The sequence below is a fragment of the Sciurus carolinensis genome, chromosome 5 (genome assembly GCF_902686445.1).
Source record: "Sciurus carolinensis chromosome 5, mSciCar1.2, whole genome shotgun sequence".
In the NCBI taxonomy this organism is placed as follows: domain Eukaryota; kingdom Metazoa; phylum Chordata; class Mammalia; order Rodentia; family Sciuridae; genus Sciurus; species Sciurus carolinensis.
The window spans coordinates 23495053-23509709 of record NC_062217.1 but is presented as its reverse complement, the minus strand read 5'-3'; positions in this window follow the sequence as shown (position 1 = coordinate 23509709).

Sequence of the window (14657 nt, the reverse complement as noted above, 5' to 3'; positions counted from 1 at the left end):
TACCTATCTCAGTAAATCTTACATGATTGGTAGAATGTTCTTCCTACAACACAAATATAAGCATGCCAGGACCTTGTGAAAAACCCTTTAAGAGATTTCTGTTACCACTGATGTGAAGTTCAAATGTCTCAAAAAGTCTATAACACCCTTTTGATCCAACTCTTCCTTCATTATACAGTTGGAGCTCTCCTTTCCAATTATCAAAAGATATCATATCCTGTTTGTTCTTTTTTTCCTTCTGTGCTTACAGACTTATGATTTTTTTTTTTTTTTTTTTTTTTTTTTTTTTTGATAGAACAGTCTTGGCTCTCTGCATTTCCTTGAAACATGTCATGGTCATTGCTTGAAATGTGCATCATCAAAAAAGTCTTTTCTTGTTATTCTAGGTAGGGAACTACCTACTTGAAATTGGTTTTCTGTATCATTAAATATTGTCTTCATCCTTAACTTTTGTATCTTTGTATTGTGATGTATTTTGTAACAGTGTCTTCTCTAGAAGGCAGGGAGGTGTGAAACATGCTTTTCTTACTAGCCTGTGATTGCTCAGCACAATGCCCTGCCTTAGTGTTTAGCTGGTGCTTGATATGTACTAAATAAATGGAAAATTGAATGGACATGGAGTTTTTGTTTCCCTGAAGTCTTAAGAATAGATCATCATACTCTTAATACAAACTGCATAAATTCACTTGGAAGTTTTACCTCTATATGGATGTCATTTTCAAGAAGGTGGGCTTTCATCTTCAATTAGATGTGGATGGAAACTCTGCTTTTATTTCTGGGTTTATTTCTACAGAGTGTGGAGGGAACCCAGCTCAAGTACATGTGAAAAAGATTGACAACCTCAATATGCCTTTGCTGTGTGACTTTGTGTTTCTTCTCACCACACTTTATGTTCTTAGGTAAAGAAGATGCAAGTGCCTGTGAGCCCTAGGAGATTTAAAAGAGGGGGAAGCCACGTGAGGACATATAGACAGCAGCAGAAGCTGCATTCTACTGGGAAAGTCTGGCTATCTGTTCTTCACATGTAGACTTTTTGGTAAAATAAGCAGCTTAATTAGTGCCTCTATTTCTAACTCTTTTTCTGATTTGTGCTGTATTCACTCCCTGTAGTTAAAATTATTCTATCAATAGTTCATAAATAATACAAATCTGACTCTTCCTGGCAATTCCTATTAAGACACAATTCATTAAATAATACAGTAACAGTGAATTTTCCTTTTTGTTTACCTAGTTTACTTATAGATAATGTGACAATTAATAATGAATTCAGACAAATACACAAATTTAGCCACAGCTGACTTTTCCAACAACATTCTACATAGGGAGATGTCAAGAACAATCATGATAACCTTGAAATGTTCCCGGTTCTCTTAAGTGCAGCCTGGAGCTGTCCCATATTACATGGTTATATATTTGGTCCTAACATTTTGTAAAATGAAACATTTCACTTTGAGACCTGACCTTCATGATTGCTGCAGTATTCATTCATGACACATAAGAACATAATCAGCTGATCACTAGCCCTTTACCAAAATGGCCCTTTCTCCTTAGCTTGACGATTCTACATGCAGATTTCTTACTAACTATATAGTCCTTTGAACTCTTTTCTTAGATCACTTAATTTGGAAAACTTGCAATCCTAAATTCTTCTTCTGCCCCTTTGAGGTGTAATTTTCTCCCAGTCTTTTCCAGAATTATAACCTACCATTGTCTTATCAACCTGAGAACCATTCCTGTGAAATGTAATTATCATAAAAGATGAAGCCCATGTCTCTCGGTCTCCCAGAGGACAGTAGCTCACCATGACAAGCAATGATTAGCAAACACAGATCACCTCTTCCCTCTTGCAAAAGTCTTGAATACAGTTGGTCTTGCCTGCTTTGCTCTGCCTGGTGTTATTTTTGTTTGACATCCTTAGGAAAGGCTACTTTAAAATCAATTTATAAGGGAGGAAGGTATACAACAGAAATTCAAGAGATGAGTAACAACTTTTTCTAAGTTTTTAAAAAGTACTCCTTTTTAATTTTTTTATTTATCTTTTAAATTTTTTACAGACTGCATTTTGATTCATTGTACACAAATGGGGCACATCATTTCGTTTCTATGGTTGTACATGATGTAGATTCATACTATTCGTGTAATCGTACATAGAGTAATGATATCTATCTCATTCCATCATTTTTCATATCAGCCTCCCTCTCATTTCCTTCTACATATTCTAAAGTTCCCCCATTCTTCTCTCACTCTCCACCCCCATTATATATCATTTTCCACTTATCAGGGAAAACATTTGACCTTTGGTTTTTTGGGATTGACTTATTTCACTTAGCATGATATTCTCCAATTCCATCCATTTATTTGCAAATGCCTTAATATTATTCTTCTTTATGGCTGAATACTATTCCATTGTGTATATATACCACATATTCTTTATCCATTCATCTGTTGAAGGACATTCTAAGTTGGTTCCACAATCTAGCTATTGTGAACTGAGCTGCTATAAACATTGATGTGACTGTGTTACTGTAATTTGCTGATTCTAAGTCCTCTGGGTATAAACCGAGGAGTGGGATAACTGGGTCAAATGGTGGGTCCATTCCAAGTTTTCTGAGGATTCTCCATACTGCTTTCCAAAGTGGCTGCACCAATTTGCAACTCCACCAGCAATGTAAAAGTGTGCCTTTTTCCCCACATCCATGCCAATATCTATTATTTTTGGTGTTCTTGATAATAGCCATTCTAATTGGAGTAAGATGAAATCTTAGAGTTGTTTTAATTTGCATTTCTCTAATTACTAGAGATGTTGAACACTTTTTCATATATTTATTAATTGCTTGTGTGTCTTCTTCAATGAAGTGTCTGTCCAGTTCCTTGGCCCATTTATTGATTGGGTCCTTTGTATTTTTGGTGTAAAGTTTTGTAAGTTCTTTATAAATTTTGGAGATAAGTGTTTTATCTGCAGTGTGTGTGGGAAAGATTTTCTCCCAGTCTGTAGGCTCTCTCTTCACAATCTTGATTGTATCCTTTGCTAAGAAAAAGCTTTTTAGTTTGAGTCCATCCCATTTATTGATTCTTGCTTTGATTTCTTGTGCTTTTGGAATCTTGTTGAAGAAGTCTGATCCTAAGCCAACATGATGAAGATTCGGACCTACTTTGTCTTCTATTATGTGAAGGGTTTCTGGTCTAATTCCAATGTCTTTGATCCATTTTGAGTTGAGTTTTGTGCAGGGTGAGAGATAGGGGTTTAATTTCATTTTACTGCATATGGATTTACAGTTTTGCCAGCACCGTTTGTTGAACAGGCTCTCTTTTCTCCGTTTTGTTTTTGGCTCCTTTGTCTAGTATGAGGTGACTGTATTTATGTGGTTTTGTCTCTGTGTCTTCTATTCTGTACCATTGGTCTACCTGTCTATTTTGGTGCCAATATCATGCTGTTTTTGTTACTATTGCTCTGTAGTGTAGTTCAATGTCTGGTATCGTGATAGCTCCTGTTTCACTTTTTCTACTCAGGATTGTTTTGGCTATTTGAGGTCTCTTGTTCTTCCAGACGAAGTTCATGATTGCTTTCTTTAAAAGTACTTCTTAACAAATGTATTTCAATATATATTTTTCTGTGTGTATCTCTATTGTGTTAGGGGATGTGATCATCTATGTGTGCATTTAATCTGGTAAAATTACAAAATTAATTATATTTGAAATTCATGATGGTTTGCAACTGCCAATTAATTGCTTCCTAAAGAAAACCACTTCAAGATTGCCTCAATGAAAAATAAAATTCGTGAAGATGTTTTGAAACTTCTGTTATTAAGAATAAAAAACATTTAAAACATCAGAGATTCTTTTTAAAAAGAAATTTTTAGCCTTTAATTTTTATTGAGTATCTCTTCAATTACTACTACTTATAGCATGATTGAATTTGCAATTGAATATGGCACCTTTTCAATAATATGCAATAGAACATTTGGTAATGGATGGTGATTTTGTTCAAAACTTTCATGAATATATGGTGAATGCACAAGAAAATTATAGTATTTACCCAACTTTCCTACCTTGCTCAAAAAAATTCATTTACTACTGTGTAATAGTATTAAGCAGTAGCTCTGTATGATACCATTAGTACTTTTTTATGATTTCAAAAAATAGGACATTATAGAGGTAATGTTTCTGTACTCTGTGATTTGCCTTTGTTTATTGCACTATTGAGGGATTTAATGTTAAACTTTGAAAAGGGGAAGTTGATGTTGAAGGAGACTGTGAGCAGGTGCAGACTCAGCGGGCCTCCCTGGCTGCACTTTTTCCTCCTCTCGTTTACTCTGTCAAATTCACCCTTGCTTGACAAAGACAGTTGCTAGGAAGAGGCAGTCAGTGACACGAAGAAACAGAAAAATCGTGCTACAACTCTGAGTTTGTCATATTTTCTCATGATTATGTGATTATTCTGCTGAGGAAAGCACTTGCTAGGAGGGACCTCAATATTGCCTTTCTCCAAGGACAGTGTTACACCATGTCCATTTTTGTTCTGTAGGATGCCATGTGAAAACCTGAGCTCATCCTGTGGACAACATTACCACATTGGAGAAAAAAAAAAACTTTACAAAATTTGCAACATTTTAAAAAGAAAATGTCTAAGAAAACACATTTATTCTCACTGAATGAAGCCAATACACTTAATGTGCCAGATTTAAACATACTTGTAAATAAAAGTAACTATTATACATTAAATCATTATTAGTGTGTGGAAAAATAAAAAGTTACTGAATATTGAACAATGAATAATTCTCAGGGCAATACAGAAATAAACATCTATAATTCTATCTACTTAGTCTACTGAGACTGTGAAAACACTTTATTTAAATTGTCAATTGTTAAGAATTAGAGTTCCGAAAAGGATAACAGGAGTTTGGACAAAGACTTCTCTCAGATATGCATATAGTGGTGTTGAATGTTTCATGTGTTGGTTCTAAATTCATCCATCTAATCATGTGACATCCGGGGCTTGTCAGCAAAGTGCCTATCCATAGAGTGTATGGTCTTGCAAATTCCAAATGATCCTATAAGATCACTTTTCTAAATTTTCCCAAAATGGCACTGACCGAGCTTCTTTTCCTGATTTAACTTCCTCATACCTTCTCCCGCTGGGTGAACTTGCACCCAATCGGCACTTGACACCCCGCCCAGACACCTAGCAACAGGGCTCACCCAATTAACCATGGCCCCGTTTCACACCCTGACCTATCAGCCTCTTCCCAGCCCTATATAAGTGTGTACATTTTAAAAATAAAACGGAACTGCTCCGCGATTAGCTTTGACTCGTGTCTCTGCGCTGTTCTTTCATTGGTGCTGAAACCCGGGAGGGGAAACTACTCAAATATCGAGGACCCCCTCCATCTCCCCAGTCAAAGCTTCTCGCCCTCGTCCGCCTTCTTGAGCGCTGGCTACCTCGCGACCACCATAGGCTAATCCGTAGGTGAGTTCCCCTTAAGAGGCCACCACCCTTAACTTGCCTATTGTGGGGAACCTGACTGTGATCTTCCGGCAGCCCGACTTCTAGTTAAAGGGAGGAGACTACACCCCACCTGGGTCTTTAGGGCCACAGTGGACTCCTAGCTGCCTTATCTTTTACCCATTATCCAATCGGGCTGGAGGGAACAATAGGCCCTTTTCATCCTCTCTCTCTCTCTCTCTCTCTCTCTCTCTCTCTCTCTCTGCCTTCCTCCATTTCCCGGTAAAAACCTAGTACTAGGTTCTCCATGACCTTCGGTATTCCTGCCCGGCAGGGGAATCCTCAGGTGACGACCTGACTGTTCCCCTTGCCCCCTGACTCTACTGAGTCCCTTGAATGGTTTCGCTCCTTGGGGACGCCTAAGCGAGTCATCCATTCACTGTCCCAGTATGGAGATCTCTCTCTCTCTCTTTCTCCCTCTTCTTCTCTCTCTCTCTCCCTCTTAATGAGTGATGGGGGCCTCTTCTTCCCTCCCAAACGACTCCCCTTTAAAGTGTTTACTTTCCAATTTGGCTCGCCTCTCACTGACTCCAGACATTAAACCAAAAACTCTCATTAAATTTTTCACTCAAGATTGGCCTTATTACCAATTAGACAATCTCAAGCGGTGGCCTCCTGAAGGCTCCCTTGATCATCAAATTCTTCGAGATCTTTTTAATTACTGCCAGCACTCAAAAAAGTGGAAGGAGATTCCCTATGTTGAGGCATTTTCCCTTCTCCGTTCTCAACCTGACCTTTGCTGCGCTTGCAGTCCTCACCAAGTTCTTCTGGCCTGTAAACCCTCCCCCACTACTGATTCTCCTACTTCCTCCTTTGACCCGGCCAACAAACTGCTTCCTTATCGTCCCCCTCCTTCCGTGCCCACCTCCCTTTCTCTCTTCTCTCCTAACTCCTCTTTGCCGCCATCTTCCCCTCCTCTGAACTCTTTCAGCCCACCTGCTACCAGGTCCTGCACCCAAACCCAAATTGCTCAATCCCATACAATAGCACCCTTATGAAAGGTCGCTGGACCCGAAGCTGTCATCCAAGTCCATGTTCCCTTCTCCGTGATCGACCTCACTCAATTAGAAAAAAGATCAGGCTCCTTTACAACTGATCCCACCACTTAAATTCAGGCTTATAGCCTCACCCACTACGACAGTTACATGCTCTTGGCTAACACCCTTCTCCCTGAGGAACGAAGATGGGTATGGGAATTAGCCCAAGCCCATGCTGATGACACTCACGGAGTCAACCCTAACCATCCTACTGGCCCCCATGCAGTCCCCAAATGAGATCCAAACTGGGACTACAGTACCACAGCCAGACTACAATTAAGAGATCAATTTGCTGCCTGCATAATCGCTGGTCTAAAAAAGGCTGCTCGCAAGGCGGTTAACTTCCAAAAAATCCAGGAAATCATACAAAAAAAGGATGAAACCCCCTCTGAATTTTTAGATCGCCTCACTAAGGTTCTCCAACAATACACCAACTTAGATCCTGAAACCCTCGATGGCAGGCATGTCCTTGTTCCCATCCACTCCCTGGTCCCTAACCCATACACCCTTCTCTCCCAAGTCCCCACCGCCTCTACCCACTTCTCTGTAATAGATCTAAAGGATGCTTTCTTCTCTATTCCCCTCGCACCCGAATCCCAGGTCATCTTTGTGTTCACCTGGACTGACCCAAACACCAGACACCCCCAGCAACTTACATGGACAGTTCATCCCCAAGTTTTCAGGGATAGTCCCCACCTCTTTGGACAAGTTCTGGCAGCAGACCTAGAAAGCTTCCACTCAACCTGCCCTGACTCTACTCTTCTTCAGTATATAGATGATCTCCTTTGCAGCCCTTCAGTGGAAATCTCAAAGCATGACACCATTAATTGACTTAACTACCTGGCTCACAAAGGCTACTGAGCCTCCCCACAAAAGGCCCAACTGTCCTCTCCCACAGTCACATACCTTGGGTTCTCCATTTCCCACGGGAAAAAGGCTATCACTACCGACAGAAAACATCTTATTAACTCCCTCCCTATGCCCAAAACTAAAGCTGAAATCTTATCTTTCCTGGGTTTTGCGGGATACTTTAGGGCGTGGATTCCTAATTACTGCCTCTTAGTGAGACCTTTATATGACATGGCAAAAGGTCCCCAAAATGAGCCACTACCCTCCACTGTTGGCCGGCCTTTCAACATACTCAAAAGGACACTCCTTCAAGCCCCAGCCCGTCACCTGCCTGAACTAACAAAACCCTTTCTCCTCTATGTTCATGAAAAGGGAGGCCAAAGCCTGGGAGTCCTTGGACAAGACTATGGACCTACCTTTGCCCCAGTAGCTTATCTCTCTAAACAACTAGATCCCACTGTTAGAGGGTGGGCACCCTGCCTGCGCACCTTAGTGACCAGTCATGATCTCCAAAAGGAGGCCCACAAACTTACCTTTGGGTCGCCCCTCACTATTCTTTCCCCACATCACTTACAGGACCTTCTGACTTATAAAGGGCTACAAACCCTCCCCCCTTCCAGGGTTCTCTCCCTACTAGTTTCATTCCTCCAAAACCCCACTTTATCTTTCAAATCTTGCCCTCCCTTGAATCCCACTTCCCTACTTCCTGTTACCACTACCCCATCAGAGTCCCCGATCCATAGTTGTATCGAAGCCCTGGTGACCTTTCTACCCTGTACCACAACAATTTCTGAAGGACCTCTGTCCAACCCTTGGTTTTCAGATGGCAGTTCCTTTATGCAGGATGGAATAAGGGTGGCAGGATATGCTGTTGTCTCCTTCTCCTCCATAAGAGAGCAAAACCTCTTCCACCAAACACCACTAACCAACAGGCTGAACTTATAGCAGCTACCAGGGCTTGTGAACTACCTACAGGAAAAACCTTATCTCTTTACACTGATTCCAAATATATTTTTCATATTCTATTGTCCCATGCTGCCATATGGAAAGAAAGAGGACTCCTAACAACCAAGGGAACCTCTGTTACTAACTCAAAGCTCATCTCTCACCTATTAGAGGCCTCAAAACTGCCATCTATGCTTGGTATCACACACTGCAGAGCTCACCAAACGGACTCCTCCCTCATCACGGCGGGAAATACTAAAGCTGACCAGGCTGCACGATTGGCTGCCCTCCAAACTCCCAATCCCTCTTCTATGCTTACACTCACCTTCTCTGAGGATGTTCACGAGGACCCAACGTCTTTTCCATTTTCTTCATTCCCTGTTTCACTCTAGCCCCCGAAGTCTTGAAACTTTTCTTCAATCTTTTTCACCCTCTCGGCAAATGATCGAGTCCTCTTACAGTGCATCTCCTCAACATGCCGCATCTGTCAACGAACCAATTCTAACCCACCCTTGCGGCCTAAACCCTTCTCCTCCCATCAGGCTCGAGGGCACACCCCCGCAGCTGTCTGGCAAACTGACTTCACTAATACGCCCAGAGTAAAACACATGAAGTACCTACTAGTACTAGAAGACACCTTTTCCGTCTGGGTCGAGGCTTTTCCTACATCCAACAAGAGGGCCTCTAACGTTGCTAACATCCTATTAACTCAAATCATCCCTTGATTTGGGATGCCCACCTCCATTCAATCCGACAACGGCCCAGAATTTGTTTCCCAAGTCACTCAGGCTCACTCACACCCTCTCTCTCCCATGGCATTTTCACTGCCCCTATTGCCCACAGGCCTCAGTGAAGGTTGAAAGAATAGATCCCTTAAGGATATCCTCACTAACCTAGCTGTGGAAGTAAGTTTGAACTGGGTTAAATTACTCCCTTTGGCCCTTTTACGCTTGTGAGCCTTGCCCAAGAAACCCTCCCTTCTCTTCCCATTCCAGGTCATGTACGGCCGCCCTCTCATTCCCCCTGGACTCTCGCCCAAACCTTGACCTATTTCTGACAAATATGCCTTACCCCTTCTTTTCCACCTTTGAACCAAACTATGGAAACACCAGGACTGGCTCCTTCCTGATCCCAGTCTCTCTCAAAACCCTTTTCCTTTGACACCTGGGCAATCTGTCTATTACTGTACTTTGGGGGAAAGAAACCCTTTACAACCAAAATGGGAAGGACCTATAGAAGTCATCTTATGTACTCCAACAGCTGCTAAGCTAGCACTCCCCCACAACCAATTTACCCCATGGATTCATATTTCTAGGCTCAAACCAGCCTCCTGTCCATCCAGCCCAGAAGAAATCCATCCTGAAACTGCGTGACACCTCTTCATGGACCAAAAAATACTTACTCTTGTTCCCCCTCCCCTCACAGTCCCTTAAAGCTTCATTTTTCTCATATCTCTCTCCTTGAGCCTGTACCCGAAGATGTTTCCTAAGAGGTTAAAATCGTCCTTCTTGCTTCTTCCCCTCCTGCTTAGCGCCCCTTCACACTTGCATCTTCTTATGTTTGGAGATTTGAAGTCAGACAGATGTACACTGAACACAGGACCAAGACCACCAGTTTGGCAGCCACTGCTGATTGCCCACCAGAGGGTTGTTCCAGGCCAATATCCATTCTGTTCCCTGCAACCACTAGGGTGTTTAGTAGTCAACCTCTCCTCAGCCCCTACATCTGCTTTTATATGATTCACAAATGCATGCTTCTTCCGCCTCTAACCAGTTTCTCAAACACCCAAACAACACTTTTACACTCACCATCCGGGATTCCCAGGACCCCCGTTGGGCCTCTGGGGTAAAAGCCTCCATTTACTATAGCAGCTGGTATGCTCCCCATGGATCCCTTGAATACGTCCCCGCGGACACTCAGGTTTCTCAGGTTGCTTCCAATATACAGCACTCAGAAAAAAATCATTTACTAACCACTTCTGTCACTGGAGCTGCTCTTTCAGGTGGTGCCGTTGGTCAATCTTTATGGGCTGTGGAGGACATCAACAACCGGCTCGAAGATGCTCTGACTTCTACTGCTACCTCTTTAGCCTCCCTACAAAAACAGGTCACCTCCTTGGCCCAGGTAATACTTCAAAACCGCAGGGCCCTAGACCTCCTCACAGCCGAAAAAGGAGGTACCTGCATATTTCTAAGAGAGGAATGCTGTTATTACATCAATGAATCTGGCATGGTAGAACAAAATATTATTAAACTATAGGACCTAGCCATAGGATTACAGGGACCCTCTAATGGTTTCCCCCTTCTCCTTGTGGCTTCAATCTCCCCTTTTGACTTGGATGTGGCTAATCCTAGGTCTGTTACTCATCATCTTCCTTGCCTGTCTCTTCCTACCCTGCCTAATTAAATTTCTCCAGAATCAGCTGGGAAAAATTTCTAACCAGACCTTTAACCAGCTTCTCCTAAGAAATTATCAGTTACTAGCCACAGATGAACTCAGTGTCTCCTCCAGAGAACATCTCACCACCTGCTGAGGAAACCATGATCACCTTGTGGAACTCCTTCCCTGCAGCCCTCCACCAGGACATCTAGCTCATCCCACCTATCCACCACTTGGAGGGATGGAATGAAGCCATTCAGGATCTGTGGCTACAGGGCACCTTCATCAACCTCACCCCCAGGAAACCCTCCCTTTTTCGGCCTTGATATGGGGTCTCTTGACCATATTCCTCTCACCTTCCCTATCCCTTCCCAAACTTCGCCCCCGTCCAGCATGAAGTAGCCAGATCGAACGACGCCCCCATCCCGAATATAAAAACAAAAAGGGAGGAATTTAAGATCACTTTTCTAATTTTCCCAACATGGCACTGACCAAGCTTCTTTACCTGATTTAACTTCCTCATACCTTCTCCTGCTGGTGTGAACTCACACCAATCGGCACTTGACACCCACCCAGACCCCTAGCAACAGGGCTCACCCAATTAACCATCGCCCTGTTTCATACCCTGACCTATCAGCCTCTTCCCAGCCCTATATAAGTGTGTACATTTTAAAAATAAAACAGAACTGCTCCGGCGATTAGTTTTGACTCATGTCTTTGTGTCGTTCTTTCAGATCCTATACACTTTCACTTGGTCCACCTCTTCAACTTCCTTGAATCATAGGTTACCTAGAAGTGTGCTTACTTCCCAAGGCCTATGAGATTTTCTTTCATGGCATGGTTGTCTACTTTGAGTCTTTTGTGCTTAAGGGAAACACCGATTATATGTGCGATTCTTTTAAATTTGATTTGTGTTAAGGAAGAGATAAAGATCCTGAAAAGGAACCAAACAAAATTCTGGAAAATAAAAACTAAGAGAACAAATTGAGCTAAAAATTCAGTAGAAAAAATAATAAACAGATTATGAATTGAAGGACCTTAAAGGTAATAATAACACTTTTCATCTATGGACTAGGCAATTCCCTTTTTACTCACAGCACTTTGGACATTCATAAAAGATATATTTTAGGGGCTGGAGCATGTGTTAGTCAAAACAAATAAGGACAGGGAACTCCTTGCATTTTGCTAGATAGATAAGAATGGATTGCAATTAGAAATCAGTGACAAGAAATTTATGCTAGCACCTACAACAGGACATTAAACACTGCACACTTCAAAGAATTGCAGTAAAAATTAGTCTGGAAATTTACAAAACCTTAGAAACAAAGCAGGACATAAGTGTGACAACTAAGAATCTATGGGACTGAGTGAAGGCAGTCTAAGACAAACTTTCTGGTATGGGTTGCTCTATTTTAAATAGAGCATTGTAACACACCAAGATGCCAAATAAACGAACTCATGTTACACCTGAAGGCCATGGAGAAAAATAATCCTAGAAATATCCATAGAAGATATTCGCAAATCAATGTAGTTCACCACCTAAACGGAGTTCAGGACGAGAATCACAGGATTATGTGGACAGATGCCAAAAATGCCTTTGCCAAAGATGGCACTCACTCATCTTTATAAGACTTAGAGAAACTTAGAGAACCTCCCTCAACCTCTCTAAGCCTACAAATGACAAAACAAAGGTCAACATCATTCTCAGCGGAGCAAAACTGAAAGCATGTCGTCTAAAGCAGGAACAAGGAAAGCCTGTCCCCTCTCCCCACTACTATACAACACAGACCTGAAAGCATCCCCAAGGTAATCAGGGAAGAGAAGGAAATTCAAGGGATACAAAGAGAACTACAAGATCCCGTATGTGAAAGACTCCTGAAAAATCACCAGAGACTTCTAGGGCTGATTAAAAAAAAAAAAAAACTGACCAACGCAGCAGGATTAAAGATGTACACATGAAGCAGGCCATTTCCTTCACTGCAATACCAAATCTGCAGAGGAAATGACGAAAACACTGTGCTTCACAATAGCTTCCATAAAATTAGTAATAAAACCAACCAAGAGGTGAAAGACATCTACACCAAAAACCACACCACCCTGACATGCACTCTGTAACAAGGCATCCGTTTCTGACCACTAAGGGTAAGAGCAAGAAGCCGCTGTCAGAGCACCCAGGGTGCCAGGCCTGTGCAGATGTCAGAGGGACAATGTCCAAAGCCACCCTCTTTGACCAGCCTGACCATGGCTTCTTTTTCATGTCTGTCCACGTGGACTGACAAAACTGTATCAATAGAAGCCAAAGGTGAGAGCGATTCCATGTTGGTGCACTCGGTCTTCATGTAAAAGTGCATCCATAAGGTGGACTGACACCCCCACTCCTGAAATCCTGTGTACTCCCTGTCCAACACCGTGAGCAACAGTCCTGAGATGTGACCTGGGGTGGGAAGGAGGCGCCCAGCCAAGGCTGCAGGCAGGCATGGCCCTGCCCACTGGCCCACCTCTGCCCTCCCTACACCCAGCATCATGGAGATGATGCCATAGAACACCCTGAGGGGCCCGTGCCTTCTCACATGGGACTTCTCCCACACTTGCCCCCCACAGGCTCACACACCTCAGGGGGGTTTTCTCCTGGCCACGGTCACCAGCTGAAGGTCCTGTCTACACTGGCTCAAGGAGAGTGACTCCATCTTCACCAGGTCAAGGGAGTGAGTCTGTCTGTACCAGGTCAAAGGAAGGGAATGCCCTACACTGGCTCAAAGTGAGAGAGTCCCCAAGTATTCTCATGGCGAGGGTGTCTTCCTACAGTGGCATGGGTGGTGGGTGCTCACGCTCATCCTGAGGACCCATGCTGAAGACACATCCCATAGGCTGAGCCCCTGAATGGAGTAAAAAGCAGAAGGAAGGAACAGAAGATGACGGAATATCAATTTTTCTTGAGTAGGTGTACTGACTGCGACTCCCTTAACCTGTTAACACTGAACTTCATCTACTTTACTCTTCTATTCTGAATTCTGATCAGGAAGTTCCACTTCCTCAGTCTTGGACTGAAGCTACATCATTTGTTCCTCTTTCTATGAGTTCTCTAGTTTCTTGTGCTGAGAAACTATTGCTTCCTCTGGCTCTCTTGTATACAGATGGTCATTTTATGGGAATACCCAGCTTCTGATCATATAAGGCACCCCAATAAATCACCGTTTATAATCAGACCCACATTTTCATCCTTCTTGTTCTAGAATATCCTAACTTCTAGAATATCCTAATTTAGTTATCAAATATGTAAAACCTTAGCAAAATCAAAATCTCTCCTTTTGCTTTCTCTCTTGTCATTAAACACCAGTCGAGAGTGTACATAGTACTTGAATTAATATTAGCCGAGACTGCTGTGCTTAGTTTTAACTTTTTGAGGATACCCGAATGCATTCATACATATACTTTGTGTATATCACTACTTTCATTCAGTGTTTATAAAATGCATCCATTCTTTCTTTTTTTCATTTGTGAGAATTTCTCCATTATATAAATAATCATATATACTTAACTATTTATGTATTATGTATTAATTTATTAATTGGCCTTCTGGCTTTTAATTTTGCAGAACTATACACACACACACACACACACACACACACATCTATTTCTGTTGGCTATTTACCAAAAGGCTTAATTACTATTTAACAAGGTATACATGAATATGTCTCATTTAATAATGCTCAGAAGTTTAGATAAGCAGTTTTACCAATATTCTAGCATATACTAGCAGTGCATGCATGACAGTTCCCATTGCTTCTTTCTCTAACACTTGGTATCCTGGCATTGTAACTTTTTTGTTACTGCTCTGAATTGTTTTTTGAAACTTTGGTTATTCTGGTGAACTTATGGTGTCTCATTATGTATACACATATACACAGGCTACCTATATATGATATTCACTTGTGTTGTTTGGA